At 45.4% G+C, this 15,094-nt stretch overlaps 1 pseudogene; it reads right to left on the bottom strand.

The window, feature by feature from the left end:
- Positions 1 to 1,237: 1,237 nt before the first annotated feature.
- LOC137527461 (lysophosphatidic acid receptor 6-like) lies at positions 1,238 to 14,021 on the bottom strand (annotated as a pseudogene).
- Positions 14,022 to 15,094: the final 1,073 nt, after the last annotated feature.

The raw sequence follows: 15,094 nt of genomic DNA, 5'->3' as shown, positions 1-15,094 counted from the left end.
TTTCTGCGAAAATTGTGGAAATTTTCGTGGAAATTGTGGAAATTTTCGTGGAAATTGTGGAAATTTTCGTGGAAATTTCCGCCAACTTAAAAGGGAACTGAAGAGAGAGGTATATGGAGGCTGTCCTGTTTATTTCCTTTTAGACAATACCAGTTGCCTGGCAGCCCTGCTGATCCTCTGCCTCTAATACTATTAGCCATAGCCCCTGAACAAGCATGCAGCAGATCAGGTGTTTCAGTGGTTCAGACTTATAAGTCTGATCTGACAAGACTAGCTGCATGCTTGTTTCTGGTTTTAATCAGATACTACTGCAGAGAAATAGACCAGCAGGGCCGCCAGGTAACTGGTATTGATTAAAAGGAAATAAACATGACAGCCTCCATATACCTCTCTCTTCAGTTCCCCTTTAAACATGGATTTTCTCAAAAACTACAAGGTCTTTTTGAAAAATTATTTTTCTTCTTGTTACATCTCTTCTGTTTAATATACCCTGTAAATTTGGTGTTTCTAGGACCTATGGGGACTTTGCTATTAACCGCTAAAGTCGGCAGATTTTGACTGTAATGTAAAATGCAGAAAATCTGCATTACCTGATATGCAGTAATTTTAAGCCAATCAGAGAATGCTCTGATTGGTTTAATTATTCTGAGTCTTCTGAGTGTCATAAAACTACTGCGTATCAGTAATGCGAATTTTCTGCATTTTACATTACAGTCAAAATCCGCCGACTTTAGTGGTTAATAGCAAAGTCCTCATAGGTCCTAGAAACACCAACGTTTCAGGGTATGTTAATCAGAAGTGTGGGAACAAGACGAAACATTTTTTGGCAAAAAGACCTTGTAGTTTTTTAGAAATTCAATGTTAAAGTTGGAGAAAATGTCCACGATTTCCACGGAAATCCGCATCGGAATGCGGAAGTTGGTAGCGGAAAGCAGAATCGGTAGCAGTAGCGGTAATCAGCAAGGGTTTAAACCGGATTTTCTACGGCATTGGAATTTGGCATTGCCAACCATCCCGATACATGAAGCCCTGTCTTCTTATGTATGCAGAGACCTACCAAATGCATTATTGGGAAGAGGACGGACAAACCCAGTTGGTTTCACTCTGCTGCTTCATAGATTACTACTTGTTACATGAATACAAATACAATCATCATTATGACCATTACTTTTATAAACACAATTGGAGGGAGGAACAAAAATCATACCTTTAGATTGCCTAAACCTGGTCAATCACATTAACAGTCTTTGATGTTCTCCTGATGTTGTCTTTGCAGAGAAGGACACCAGAAAGAAGCACACAAACTTGTGAATGTAGTTCTATATTTATCAGAAGCCAAGCAGTACAGTATGGGGTCCATCAAGCAATTTGTTCCCAATATTGCTGCGTTAATATTAAAGGCATCTTCAGCATTTTCCAACCATGAACTATAGCCTGGGAAGATACATGCAATGGTGGCTGCCACCACCCTGGTGATGTTACTGGGAATGGAGCAGATTATGAATATTATCAAACTCACAAATGTAGTCATTGACATGGATAACATGGCAGATGAAGTTCAATGTTGACAAATGTAAAGTCATGCATTTTGGTCGTACCAATGGTCTAGCACCATACAAAATAAATGGGATACAGTTGGGGACATCAAACTTGGAGAAGGACTTAGGAGTACTCATCGACAACAAGTTAAATAATCATACTCAATGCCAAGCCGCTACAGCTAAAGCGAACAAAATTTTGTGATGCATTAAAAGGGAAATAAAAACTCGAGATGCTAGCATAATATTGCCCCTGTTTAACTCCCTAGTAAGGCCACATCTGGAATATGGAATTCAGTTCTGGGCACCACATTACAAAAAAGATATTGCAGTTTTAGAGCAGGTGCAGAGACGAGCTACAAAATTGATACATGGGATAGAAGGTCTCGCTTACCAAGAAAGGTTAGATAAACTGGGTTTATTTAGTCTAGAGAAAAGACGCCTTAGAGGAGATCTAATTAACATGTATAAATACATCAGAGGGCAATATAATAGCTTGGCGGATGAGCTTTTTGTCCCTAGGCCTTCTCAAAGGACTTGAGGACATGATCTGCGCATGGAGAAACAACGTTTTAGCCATTTATTTAGGAAAGGGTTCTTTACAGTAAGAGTGATTAAGATGTGGAATGCATTGCCACAGGAAGTCATTATGGCAAACTCTATACCTGCATTTAAAGGGGGCTTAGATGCTTTCCTTGCGTTGAAAGACATCCATGGCTACAATTACTAGGTAATGCCTAATGATGTTGATCCAGGGATTTTATCTGATTGCCATCTGGAGTCAGGAAGGAATTTTTCCCTTTTGGGGCTAATTGGACCATGCCTTGTGGGGTTTTTTTCGCCTTCCTCTGGATCAACAGGGGTATGTGCAGGGGCGCCATTGGCCATTTTGTCACTCCAGGCAAGGAGACCTGTGGGCCCCCCCGCCCTCTCCATGAAAATATTTGCAATGTGGCAGCTTTTCACCAGAAAATAATTGTATTACAGTAGTGGTTCAGTGCAATACTACGAGCCGTGATCTACCGCCACTATACCACTGTGTCCAATTGTAAAAATGTACTACTTGATTGTACTTTTGGTACATTTTTGCCATGGATTGATTGAAATTCTGATTGATGTGGTGGTTGATAATCACCATATTCGATCATTTTGAAAGAATCTGTCTGTAAAAATGAATGCATGTATTGACAGCTATAGGCTAGGGTTACTAATAACAAGATTGGGTGATTAAATTGTAAGGGTAGGATTAGGGGGGGGGTCAAAGTAGAGAGTAACAAGGAACATTTATAATTACTTTTTTCCTCGCGGACTCAGTGTTGACTCGCTCAGTAGGCAGTAGCAGTGTTAGGGAGTCTTGCCCAAGGTCTCCTACTGAATAGGTGCCGGCTTACTGAGTAGGAAGAAGCAGAGATTTGAACCCAGGTTGCCTGTGCCTGAGGCAGAGCCCTTAACAATTACACTATCCAGAGAGAGGAGGAAAAGCACTTTTATTGTGCTTTCCTTTAAGACAAGTAGACAGCCAGCACTAGGGGAAGGGGGGGGGAATCAAAGGTGAATGAGGGAGAGAGGAGGAGTGGAGAGAGACTGAGAATAGCCTGAGATGGAGCAGACAGCTTATCTGTATTGCAGCCACATAACACGGAGGCGACTTGCCTGTAATGTGACGCCTGTCCTGCCAGTCTCTTACACAAGGCTGCAGCAGCCCTCCTGGAGTCTAAGGACTGTCTAAATCTTTTCAACCTGTGTAATACATACCTCCCAACTTTTTGAGATGAAAAAAAGAGGGACACTTCTGCCATGCCCCTGCCACACCCCTGATCACTCCCCCGTCACACCCCTAGTCACGTATACCGTACAGATTTCATAAGAAAAATATGTTGTTTTATAATTCAAACCACACTGGTCCTTTCTATCCTGGGTCATTTTCCTTCATATTAACATTTTAAAATTAGTAATATATCAATGTAAAGGATGGGAATAAAGTTTACAGTCAAACACATTTTTAGTAGAGATATATATATATATTTACATAGAAAGAGGGACAAAATCCTGAAAGAGGGACATATGAGGAGGAAAGAGGGACAGAGTGACAGGGCTCCCAAAGAGGGATTGTCCCTCCAAAAGAGGGACATTTGGGAGCTACGACCTTATCTAGCTGACCACATGCAGTCTTTACAATGGCGAGAAAGCAGACAGTTTTTTTCTAGAGACACTGTAGGAGGCAAGCCTCTCTTCTGCATCATGCTGTGTACATTTATCAGCTTGCCATCAAATTGTACATTTATTTCCCTCAGCCAGCCTAGTGATTCACATTGTTGGCTCTCCATAAACCACAGACTTCTACACTGTACCAGTAGCAGGGGGAAAAAAATCTCACTCCTTCCTCCTGCCAAGTCCCGTTCTGGAATGCACACAAAGACACCATCCTCCTCTTAAGTCATAAGGAGGGGCGGGCAGGACAGGAGTCACACAGACACACTCTAGATCCTGAGATAACACTAACATTAGGGAATGCCATACAAAGTGTTGTAGACAAAAGGTTTGTAGATTCCTTATTTGAGGCTGAGCAGTAGAGGCTTTCATTAGAACTTTTTATCTCTGTTCCCTGAGTTTTCAGCCTCTTAAGGACAGGAAAAATAAACTTTTTTTTCCCTCAAAGCCGCCCTGCAATAAATCTGCTCTAGGCAATTAGCTGGTCAGCTGGTCTCTAGAAGCGCCTCTGGGTATGTGAGGGAGCAGGCTGGAGTTGTACTTTGTACTGGTTGAACTCGATGGACGTATGTCTTTTTTCAACCAAAATAACTATGTAACTATGTAACTATGTAACATGATTTTGCTGAGAGTGTTCATTGGCTTGATCCTGATGAGATGCCTAATTAGTAGACGGTAGCAGGCCAAAATTACAGAGAGAGGAATGAGGAACCCAGTCATGACGTTGACCCAGGTCCAGACAAATATTATGTTTGTTTGTTCAGTTTCATGGATGTTGAAGCATTTTGTAACTCCATGAATCTCAGAAGTTTTAAGGAAAAAGAAGGAATCGCTTTGCACATCAGAAAACTCCAGATAATAAGGCAAAGTTTTTTGATAAATGGTTTTCTTGTCAAAGCCTTTCTTTTGACATTGCAGGTAACTGAGAAATATATGGTGAGGAAATAAATACTCCCATACACATGGATGCTCAGTATAAAGACTTTAAGACTTTAAACTGACATGACATAAGAACACCCCAAAACTCAATCGCTTGTTCAGGCCATTGATAATGAGCAAAGGAACCGCAAGAGTGACCACAGCATCTGAGATGGCCAAGTTGAACTGGAGAACCACCATTGCGTTCCATTGCTTGACCTTGAACCATAAGATCCATAAACTGATACAGTTCAGAACAAAGCCAGTGAAATAGATGAAGCTTAAGAAGATTGGGATGAAGGGATTGGCAGGTTGTGGTTGACAGCCAGTATCTGTGAGATGAATATCAATCAAGATTTAAACTCGAAGAAATTCAGCCTTAACTTGAACTGAGTCCTTACTTTAAAACAATGGGTTTGTTTCATAAATCTGATCCCACAAATGATCTCTCCTTACTTATTTCTTACCTCTATGGCAGGGATGTCAAAATCCAGTCCTCAGGCTGATTGCCTCTATGCCACGCCACATTGAAGCAGTTATTTGTGCAAAAGGATTCCCGACCAAGTATTGAGTGCATAACTGAACATAATTATTTGAAGATTGACTTTTTTTTTGTTTTAAAAACACTTTTCTTTTATTGTTCGGATGAAATATGCTAATTTTTTGAGATAGGAAATTTGGGTTTTCATGAGCTGTATGCCAAAATCATCTATATATATAATAGAGTAAGTGCCTCAACCTTCAAACAAGAAGAAGAAGTAGCGCCCTGCCCCCAGGGCCGGTCCAAGCAAGAAGAAGGGGCTGGTCCAAGCAAGAAGAAGAAGTAGTGTCATATCAAACCAAGGGCAAAGAAGGATAATTTGCATATTCAGTAGCAGTGCATTGTGGGTAACCACAAATGTTCACTTATGGCGGAATTATTTCAGATTTGCTTCTGTTTTAAGAAGGAAATTACACCAAGCTTTGCTTTTTTTTAGTAGGAGGGATTTTTGGTCTATTTTACCCCCCTATACATTCTTAGTAGTTTGGGTCACCCTGAGCTGCTTGGTTACTCTGTTGTACTGGTCCAAGCCCTATCTCAGACAGCCATTTCAATCCCTGCTATGTACTGATGAGAACCAAAAGTCTGATATAGGCTGTCACATGTGGGTTTGATATGTCTGTGTAAAACTTAAAGCTATAGGCTTGCTTGGCTTACTAAGGGTGAAAAAGAATAATTTGCATATTTAGTAGCGGTGCATTGTGGGTAATTACAAATGTTCACTTAAAGCTGAATTATTGCAGAGTTTCTTCTGTTTTAAAGGACTTCCGAGGCCAAAATCTGCCCCCAAAACGTAAAAAAAGCTAACTACCTGCATGACTTTGTAAGGCACGGAGGACGCCATCCGCACCCTCCGTGCCGTTCCGCCTGGTCCCCTCTGCTCAATAGCCCCCGAAAGACTGCGACCCCACGGTCCGGGTCGGTATCTACAGCCTGCATAAAGATGGCCGCCGGAGCTGGCCACGGCTGCGCAGCTCTAGGACCAACCCTCCGATCCACGCTGCCTGTTACGTGGATCAGGGGTTGGCCCTAGAGCTGCGCAGCCGCAGTAGCGGCTATCGCTATCATTCATGAAAGTGCTGTCGGTATGGAGAATCAGTGCGGGAAAACACTGCTGGCGGTGTTTTAGACTTCTGGGTGGGCATTCATAAAAAAGTATCCATGTGCGGTAGCAGTGCAGAGATTCCCTGAACTAGGCTGGCGGTAGGCAGGCAGTAGGCTTGCGGAGACACGGAAGCTGCCGAGTTAATACATTTCTCCGCGTTCCGCTCTGCTGCAGCTGCCTGGGAGGTCTGTGTGTCTCCATTCACTTACATTGGCATCGCCACATCAGAGGGAGCGGTACTTCCCGACCTCACACCGCTTGCGGTGATCTTTATGAATTAACATTTTGCTACATTTGTTCCGATAATCACAGCACAAGGCGGTGATTTATCACTCTGCTCGGTAGTGTCATTTTTTCATGCGGAAAGAGCCTTTATGAATGCTGACTTTGCTAAGTGGTCGGTAAAGTCAGCTGTTTTAAGCATTTCCGCATGCGGAAATGCTTTATGAATGATAGCCTATGCGGACTGCGCAGCCGTGGCCAGCTCCGGCGGCCATCTTTATGCAGGCTGCAGATACCGACCCCGGCCGTGGGGTCGCAGCCTTTCTGGGGGCTATTGAGCAGAGGGGACCAGGCGGAACGACACAGAAGGGCACGGATGGCGTCCTCCTTGCCTAACAAAGTCATGCAGGTAGTTAACTTTTTTTACGTTTTGGGGGCAGATTTTGGCCTCGGAAGTCCTTTAAGAAGGCAAATTACACCAAGATTTGATTTTTTTAGTACGAGGTCTTTTTGGTCCCTTTTATCCACCTATACATTCCGAGTGGTTTGGGCCACCCTGAGCTGCTTGGTTACTCTGTTGTACTGGTCCAAGCCCTATCTCATACAGCCGTATCAATCCCTGCCATGTACTGATGAGGAACAAAAGTCTGAAACAGGCTGTCACATGTGGGTTTGATATGACTGTGTAAAATTTAAAGCTATAGGCTTGCTATACACCAGTGGTTCTGGATGCTTGCTTGGGTTACTAAGGGGAAAAGGGAATTATTTGCATATTTAGTAGCAGTGCATTGTGGGTAACCACAAATGTTCACTTATAGCTGAATAATTGCATATTTCTTTCTGTTTTAGGAAGGCAAATTACACCAAGCTTTGCTTTTTTTAGTAGGAGGGCTTTTTGGTCCCTTTTATCCCCTATACATTACGAGTGGTTTGGGTCACCCTGAGCTGCTTGGTTACTCTGTTGTACTGGTCCAAGCCCTATCTCATACAGCCGTATCAATCCCTGCCATGTACTGATGAGGACCAAAAGTCTGAAACAGGCTGTCTACATGTGGGTTTGATATGACTGTAAACTTTAAAGCTATATGCTTGCTTTACACCAGCAGCTCTGGATGCTTGCTTGGTTTACCAAGGGGGAAAAGGGGTAATTTTCATATTTAGTAGCAGTGCATTGTGGGTAACCACAAATGTTCACTTATAGCTGAATTATTGCAGATTTCCTTCTGTTTTATAAAGTCAAATTACACCAATACAGTGTGCGGCATTGCAGGAAGTGACGACAGTGGAACGCACGATGGAATACGGTAGAGGTGAGTCATCCCCACCCGCTGCCGCTTACTAATAGTGGCGGCTGCTACTGTGCTTAAGCAGGAGGGGGAGCGCACATGGGGGACCGAGGGGGATTGGTTCCTGCTAAGCTTAAGCTGGAGGGGGAGTGCACATGGGGGACCCAGGTGAGGGGGGGGGGGTTCCTGCTGAGCTTAAGCTGGAGGGGGAGTGCACATGGGGACCCAGGTGAGGGGGGGGCGGGGGTCCTGCTGAGCTTAAGCTGGAGGTAGAGCACACATGGGGGACCCAGTTGAGGGAGGGTCCAACCCCCCTCCCCACCGCTGTGCCCAATACCCCCTTCTTGCCCTCTACCCTCGTATGCGGCGTATGCTACGCCGCGGGTCGGCTAGTATATATATATATATATATATATATATATATATATATATATATATATATCTGTAATTTACAAACGGGTAGAAAAAATCTGACAGATCTGTCAGGTTTTGGACTAGTCCATCTCTTCATGAGGGATTCTCAGTTATTTCTCTATTTACAAAAGTACTTACTGAACTGCAGTTGCTCAGTCCAACTGGCAAAATAACGTACAAACGAGTAAGCAAGCTGGCTGACATCTCTGTAGAGATTCTTTCTAGGGAGTGCTTTTGTAAAGAATAAAGGTAATACTGTGATTACCCCATGAGGGGATAGAATAGTCCAACATCTGTCCGATGTGACAGCCTTTTACTACCTACTTTAAGTGACAGTAACATAGGAGAAGGATAATTTATAGTGCAATTTACTCTGAGAGAACTGTTTATTTTATGTATATATATTTTAAATTTTACAGTTTTTCACAATAGTGGGTCTTTAAAGAGTCTTTTACTTACAGTGGAAACCGATACAGACCGATAACTCATGAGAAAGGACAGAATATGGTGAGATATTGGATGAGAAAAGTTTATAGATAATCCACAATGTTTCTTGACAGTACCCTCCATTTAAAATTCAACTAGTAAATTATAACTAGTAAAGGACAATGTACTAACCTGCTTGAGACAGATCTCAGACAGCCAGGGGCATTGCTAGCCCCAAATACCAATGGCATGTGCACAGGATCTATTCTGGGGTGCCCCAGATGTCTCCCAGGCAGAGTCAGCTGTGGTGCCTCAATGGTCGGCAAGCTGGGAGCTGTGGTGCATCAATCGGGGTTATGCTAGGTGCTGTGATGCCTCTATGTGGGCATACTGGGTGCTGTGGTACCATGCTGGGTGCTATGATGCCTTTATGGGGGCATGCAGAGAGCTGTGATTCTTCTATAGGGGCATGCTGGGAGTTGTGGTGCCTCAATGGGGGCCCGTGATAAAGGGTCCACTAGAAGGTCAGGGAATGCTATGGAGGAATTGCCAGATAACCTGGCAGCAAGCCAGCCTGCCCAGCAGAAAGCCAGACCAGCCAGCACAGAAGCCAGGTAACTGTGCCTAGTTATGTTTAAAGAGAATCTGAAGCCAGATAAAAAATGGATTTTTAGCTTATATTCAGCAGGGGCATGTTTGCCTCTGCTAAAACACCGCTATCCTGCAGCATATCGAGGGGTCTTTACCCCCCAAATCCCCCCTGCAAAATCCACGACTTTCTTGGTCTTGGATTTTGCTGCCCTTGTGCGCTTCTGTGTGAGGCCGGGCTATGAGCTGCAGCCCTGCCTCACACGCGTCTGTCAGCGGCGGATCTCCGCCTCTCCCCCGCCCCTCTCAGCGAAGGCAGACAGAATAATTAATATATACCGAAAATCATTGAAATCAACAATTATAGAGACAATCGTAGCACAGTATAAAAATAAAAAGGGAAGGAAAATACGTATTCTTAAAGGGGAACTTCAGACTAAACAAACATACTGTCATTAAATTACATTAGTTATGCTAATTCGAATAGATTGGTAATATAATCTCTTACTCACCCTGTTTTAAAAGAACAGGCAAATGTTTGTGATTCATGGGGGCTGCCATCTTGGTCATGGGGGCAGCCATCTTTTTGGTTGAAAGGAGGTGACAAGGAGCAGGAGACACAGTTCAACTGTCCTGTGTCCTGATTACCCCTCCCAGCTGCACACGCTAGGCTTTAAATGTCAAATTCAAAATTAAAAAAAAAATTGTACCAAGACAGCAGAACGAGAACAACAAAATCAGAAATCCCATCATGCTTTGCACAGCATAAGGGGAAAACTGCCCGGGCAGTTTTCTTCTGTGCAGCTAAAAATGAGGCTTGTATAAGAGAAACAAAGTTCTGATGCTGTGAAACTGTTAAAGAAACACAAAGCCTTTTCAGTGCTTCTGAGTCGATTTTTAGTCCAGAGGTTCATTTTAAGGTCAGGCAAAAATATGTCCTTTCTGGCAAATCTGAGTACACAGAAAATGTCCTTTGTTTCAGTTCAGGAAATGGCCGCCAGCCACATGGTCCCCTGGCTGGCTGGCTTTATCAGGTGATGGTACACAAGGAAGGACTGCCCCTCCTTGTATGCATCCTGGTTTTATGGAAGCTAGTTTTGGGGGTGGAACAAAGCCGTCCCGCTCCGGTTCACAAACCAATCACAGTTCATTCATTGGAGAGAGATTTTAGATTTACCTGTAAAATGCAGTAATTCAAAAACAGGAAATGCATTATTTGTGTGGATGACAGATTCATATTCTTCAGAATATGACAATTCCTATGACATCAGACTTGGTTACCATATTATGTTTAGTTCCTGAGAGGTTTAATACTCTGTTGTGGCTTATCCCTGGCCCCCAGGACTGGTATCAAAATGTCCGTCAAGACTCCCCGAATCAAATGATATAACTTTCATACCTCTCATATAAACTGTATTCCTTAACCACTTAACATCTCAGTCGTTTTCAGCTTATGCATCCGAGCAATGTTCACCTCCCATTCATTAGCCTATAACGTTATCACTACTTATCACAATGAACTGATCTATATCTTGTTTTTTCCGCCACCAATTAGGCTTTCCTTGGGGGGTACATTTTGCTAAGAGCCACTTTACTGTAAATGCATTTTAACAGGAAGAATAAGAAAAAAAATGAAAAAATTAATTATTTGTCAGTTTTCGGCCATTATAGTTTTAAAATAATACATGCCTCCATAATTAAAACCCACGTATTGTAATTGCCCATTTGTCACGGTTATTTCACCATTTAAATTATGTCCCTATCACAATGTATCGCGACAATATTTTATTTGGAAATAAAAGAGCATTTTTTCCGTTTTGCATACATCACTATTTACAAGCTTATAAAAAAAAAATAGAGAGAAATATTTCATCTTCACGTAGATATTTAAAAAGTTTAGACCCTTAGGCAAATATTTATGTGTTTTTTTTTATAGTAATGTTTTTTGTTTTTTTTTATTAAACATTTTATGTGGGCATTTTTGGGAGGGTGGGATATAAAAGTGTTTTATTTGGGGAAATATTTGTGTATTGTAATGTTTTTTTTAATTTACTTGTAGTTTTACTTTTTGGCCACAAGATGGCAATCTCGAGTTTGTTTACATGACGTCACTCTAAGCGTACAATGTACGCTTAGAGGGACACAGCTTCAGAAAGAGCGAAGCTTCCGAGAGAAGCTGTCGCTTTTTCAGCGGGGGAGAGGAATCAGTGATCGGGCTCCATAGCCCGATACATTGATTCCGTGGCTACCGAATCCGCGGCCGGGAGTGCGCGTGCACGCGCACGATCGGACGCGGGAGTGCGCCTGTCCTCCTTGACGTTTTTATATGTCAAGGAGGACAAAGTGGTTAAACAGGCTAAAAATCATATACTACATTATGTTTAATGCTGATGTAATGGCTCCGACATGTCTGAAGCCCTGCTGTGTGGAAGGTTCAGTTCTGCTGGAATCCCCAAATGATTTCAAATGGCAGGTTCACACTTAACTGTGATCTGCCTGTGAAATGAACCCTTTGTTCCTTGCTAATTAAACAAACCTTGGGACAGTCAAAGACAAAAGGGGCTAAATGAAAAGAGTTCCACTAGCAGCTATGAAAAAAAACAGAGACCCCCAAGCTGACTGCAAGGACCCACACATAAGATTTTGATCTGGCACACCAACGACAATCGATGCAGCAAACCGATTGCGATTGCATTCTCTTTTCTGATGGCTCTTCCGTGACAGTACCCACATTCTGGTGCATGGCCACACCCATTTTCCAGCTGGAGTGCCTAAAAGTGCCCCGGATCTCTTAGGAGCCTAGAAGCGCCCCTGGAGACCAGGGGTGCTCTGATACCCCTTTTCAAAATCCGAATTGATCCGGATCCGAATACCAAGATATCCGGATCCGGATCGCATACCCGAAGCCGAACTTTCAGATATCCGCGTGCATGCGGATATCCGAGCACATTATCCAGGCTATCCGGGCGGATTCGGATATCCGAATAGAAAAACCATAAGTGGGCTTTAAATTGCTTTTAAAACGTTTTTATAGGGTAAATGAGGCATGTAGCATTATGTTGTTTTTTTAAAGGGAAACACTAATTTATGATGTGGGGACTTAAAATCCCCCCCCCCCCCCCGAAAAAAAAAGAAAAAATGGCTGTCAATTAACATCAGGACTAGGTTCCAGACAGCGGTCGTGCAGCCCACATTGTATCCAAAGTCCAACCGCACATCTGGGACATGACAGTTTTCAGCACAGACACCTCCCAAAAAATTACACAGTAATTGTGTTTACATAGTTCACCATGGCACCTAGTGTTGGTACCAAGGCACAGTTAAAACATTAGGAGAGGTTGCAGGAAGCGGTCGTACTGCCGCAGTTGGGGCCTCCCCACAGCTCGGACAGCACAGACACCTCCAAAAAATTACACAGCAATTGTGTTTAGATAGTTCACCATGGGTACCTAGTGTTGGTACCACGGCACTGTTAAAACATTAGGAGAGGTTCCAGGAAGCGGTCATACTGCTGCAGTTGGGGCCTCCCCACAACTCGGACAGCAGAGACACCTCCAAAAAAATTACACAGAAATTGTGTTTACATAGTTCTCCATGGCATCTAGTGTGTTGGTACCACGGCTGTAAAAAAAAATTTGAACCAGGTTTATGACTCAAGTCAAGACGGAGCCTGGAGGTTGTATGTGGTAAAGGGTGGGTAAGGCAGGCATAGTGATTTCCAGCCACTTCATTTCCTCCTCTTGCCAACAACAGGGGCCAGGAATTCACCAACCACCCAAGCCTGGTTTATTTTTAGAAACGTCAGTCTGTCCACAGACTGGGTGGACAGACGAGAGCGCTTTTTGGTGACCACACCACTGGCCGCACTGAAGCACCTTTCGGACACCACGCTGGAAGGGGGGGCAAGCAAGGACTTCCAGGCGTACTGCGCCAGCTCGCTCCAAATATCCAGGTGCTTGACTCAGTAATCCAAGGGGTCCACAGGGGTGTCGCTCTCAAGCCCGCTGTAGGACCCCATGTAGTCTGCCACCATCCAGGTCAGACGCTGGTTCTGGCTTTGATAGCCACATGCTGCTGCAGGAACCTCCTTAGTCGGCAGCTATACTGGCGTGGCATACAGTGCCTTCGTGAGAGACAGCAGGTTTGATGGGTGCCTGCTGCTGATGGACGCAGGCACCTGCTGCTGTGCTGGCTAGACTGTGACAGCAGGGGGGGGAGTCTAGGGGAAGGCTTCCTCCAAGTGCCGAACCAGAAACCGCTGCAAGTCCCTCATTTGCCGCACAGGGTCTCCTCCTGCAGGCAGGAACTGATGCAGCTTCCCCTTCAGCCGTGTCCAGCATCAGGGTGATCCACATGTCCTCCCGAGCACGCATCTGCTTGACCCTTGGGTCACTGCGCAGGCACTGCAGCATGTGCACTGCCATGGGAAAGAGGGACGCCATCTCTGCTGACCCATACACTGAATCATCACCCCCGGTGCTGTCCTCCTCCTCTGATTCCTGAGCCTCCCCCTGCTCTCTCCACTCCCACACCACTGCAGGTGCACTCAGCTGTGCCCCCTCATCTTCAAGGTCAGGGACCTCCAAGTCCTCCAACTCCAAGTTCTCAACCTCCTCCTCCTGATGCACAGAGGTGGACTGTGAAGGTTGCTGTTGCTGCTCCTGCTGGATCATGGCTGCCTCTTCCACTTCCAGCAGAGCATCGAGGGCCTTGTCCAGCATGCACACCATGCTCACCCACTCACACAGTGATGCACGGTTCCGGCTGACCATGTTGGTGGCAGCACCAAGCACACCAGCTGCATTTTTTCCCACTCTGCATTCAGGATGATGTCCAGGAGGTGGGTGGTGCTGGTTCCGAACACGGTGGCATCTGCGGTGGCTCTGGCCAGGTAGTGGTTGACAGCCTGCCTCTGTTCAACCAGACGCTCTAACATGGCCAGGGTGGAGTTCCATCGTGTTGCAACATCAATAATGAGCCGGTGCCGTGGGAGGTTCAGTTCCAGCTGCACGGCTTCCAGGGCCGCTGAGGCACCGCCCTAGCGGCGGTAATAACCCACCGTCTTCCGAGCCGCTTTCAAAAGTGGCTCCATCCCTTGGTAGGTGCTCACAAATTTCTGCACCACCAGGTTCAGGACGTGGGCCAGACAGGGGATGTGGGTGAGGTCTCCCTGGTGGATGGCAGCAACCAGGCTGGCCCCGTTGTCGGACACCACCTCTCTGACTCTGAGGCCTCTGGGGGTCAGACAACTCCTCTCCTGATCTTGGAGTTTTGCCAGGATGTGGTCTGCCGTCAGCTTGGCCTTCCCCAGGCTGACCATCTCCAGCAGCGCTTGGCAGTGGCGGGCCTTCACACTGCTGCTGAGGCGGGGCGTTTGGCGGCGGCGGGTTTGCCAGAGGGCGAAACCGGATCTGAGCAACCTGCTGCACTTCTGACCCTGCTGCGGGGTGGCACCACCCACTGGATTGCTGCTGTGCCCGATGCTGCTGTCCCCTCCTCGCCCCCTTCCACCAAACTGATCCAGTGCGCTGTGAAGGACAGATAGCGGTTTGTCCCGAAACCTGCTGTTTCAGGAGTCCATGGTCACATGAACCCGTTTACCCACCGCATGATCCAGCCCACGCTCCACGTTGCCCATCGCAAAGCGGTGCAGTGCTGGGATGGCCGTGCGTTAAAAGTAGTGCCGGCAGGGTATTGGCCAACTCGGCATGTTGCTCCCCTCCTGCACAAAGGATTACCGGAGGAGCTGGGAGGACATGGCCCGTACAAGCAGGCCGTTTAGCTGGCGGATGCGACGGCTGCTGGGAGGCTGAGCCCTGAACACAAAGGACTCGGTCAAAAGGGT

This window comes from Hyperolius riggenbachi, chromosome 8 (genome assembly GCF_040937935.1).
Source record: "Hyperolius riggenbachi isolate aHypRig1 chromosome 8, aHypRig1.pri, whole genome shotgun sequence".
Classification (NCBI taxonomy): Eukaryota; Metazoa; Chordata; class Amphibia; order Anura; family Hyperoliidae; genus Hyperolius; species Hyperolius riggenbachi.
Note: the sequence above shows the minus strand (reverse complement) of the source record. Positions and strands in the feature narration are given on the sequence as shown.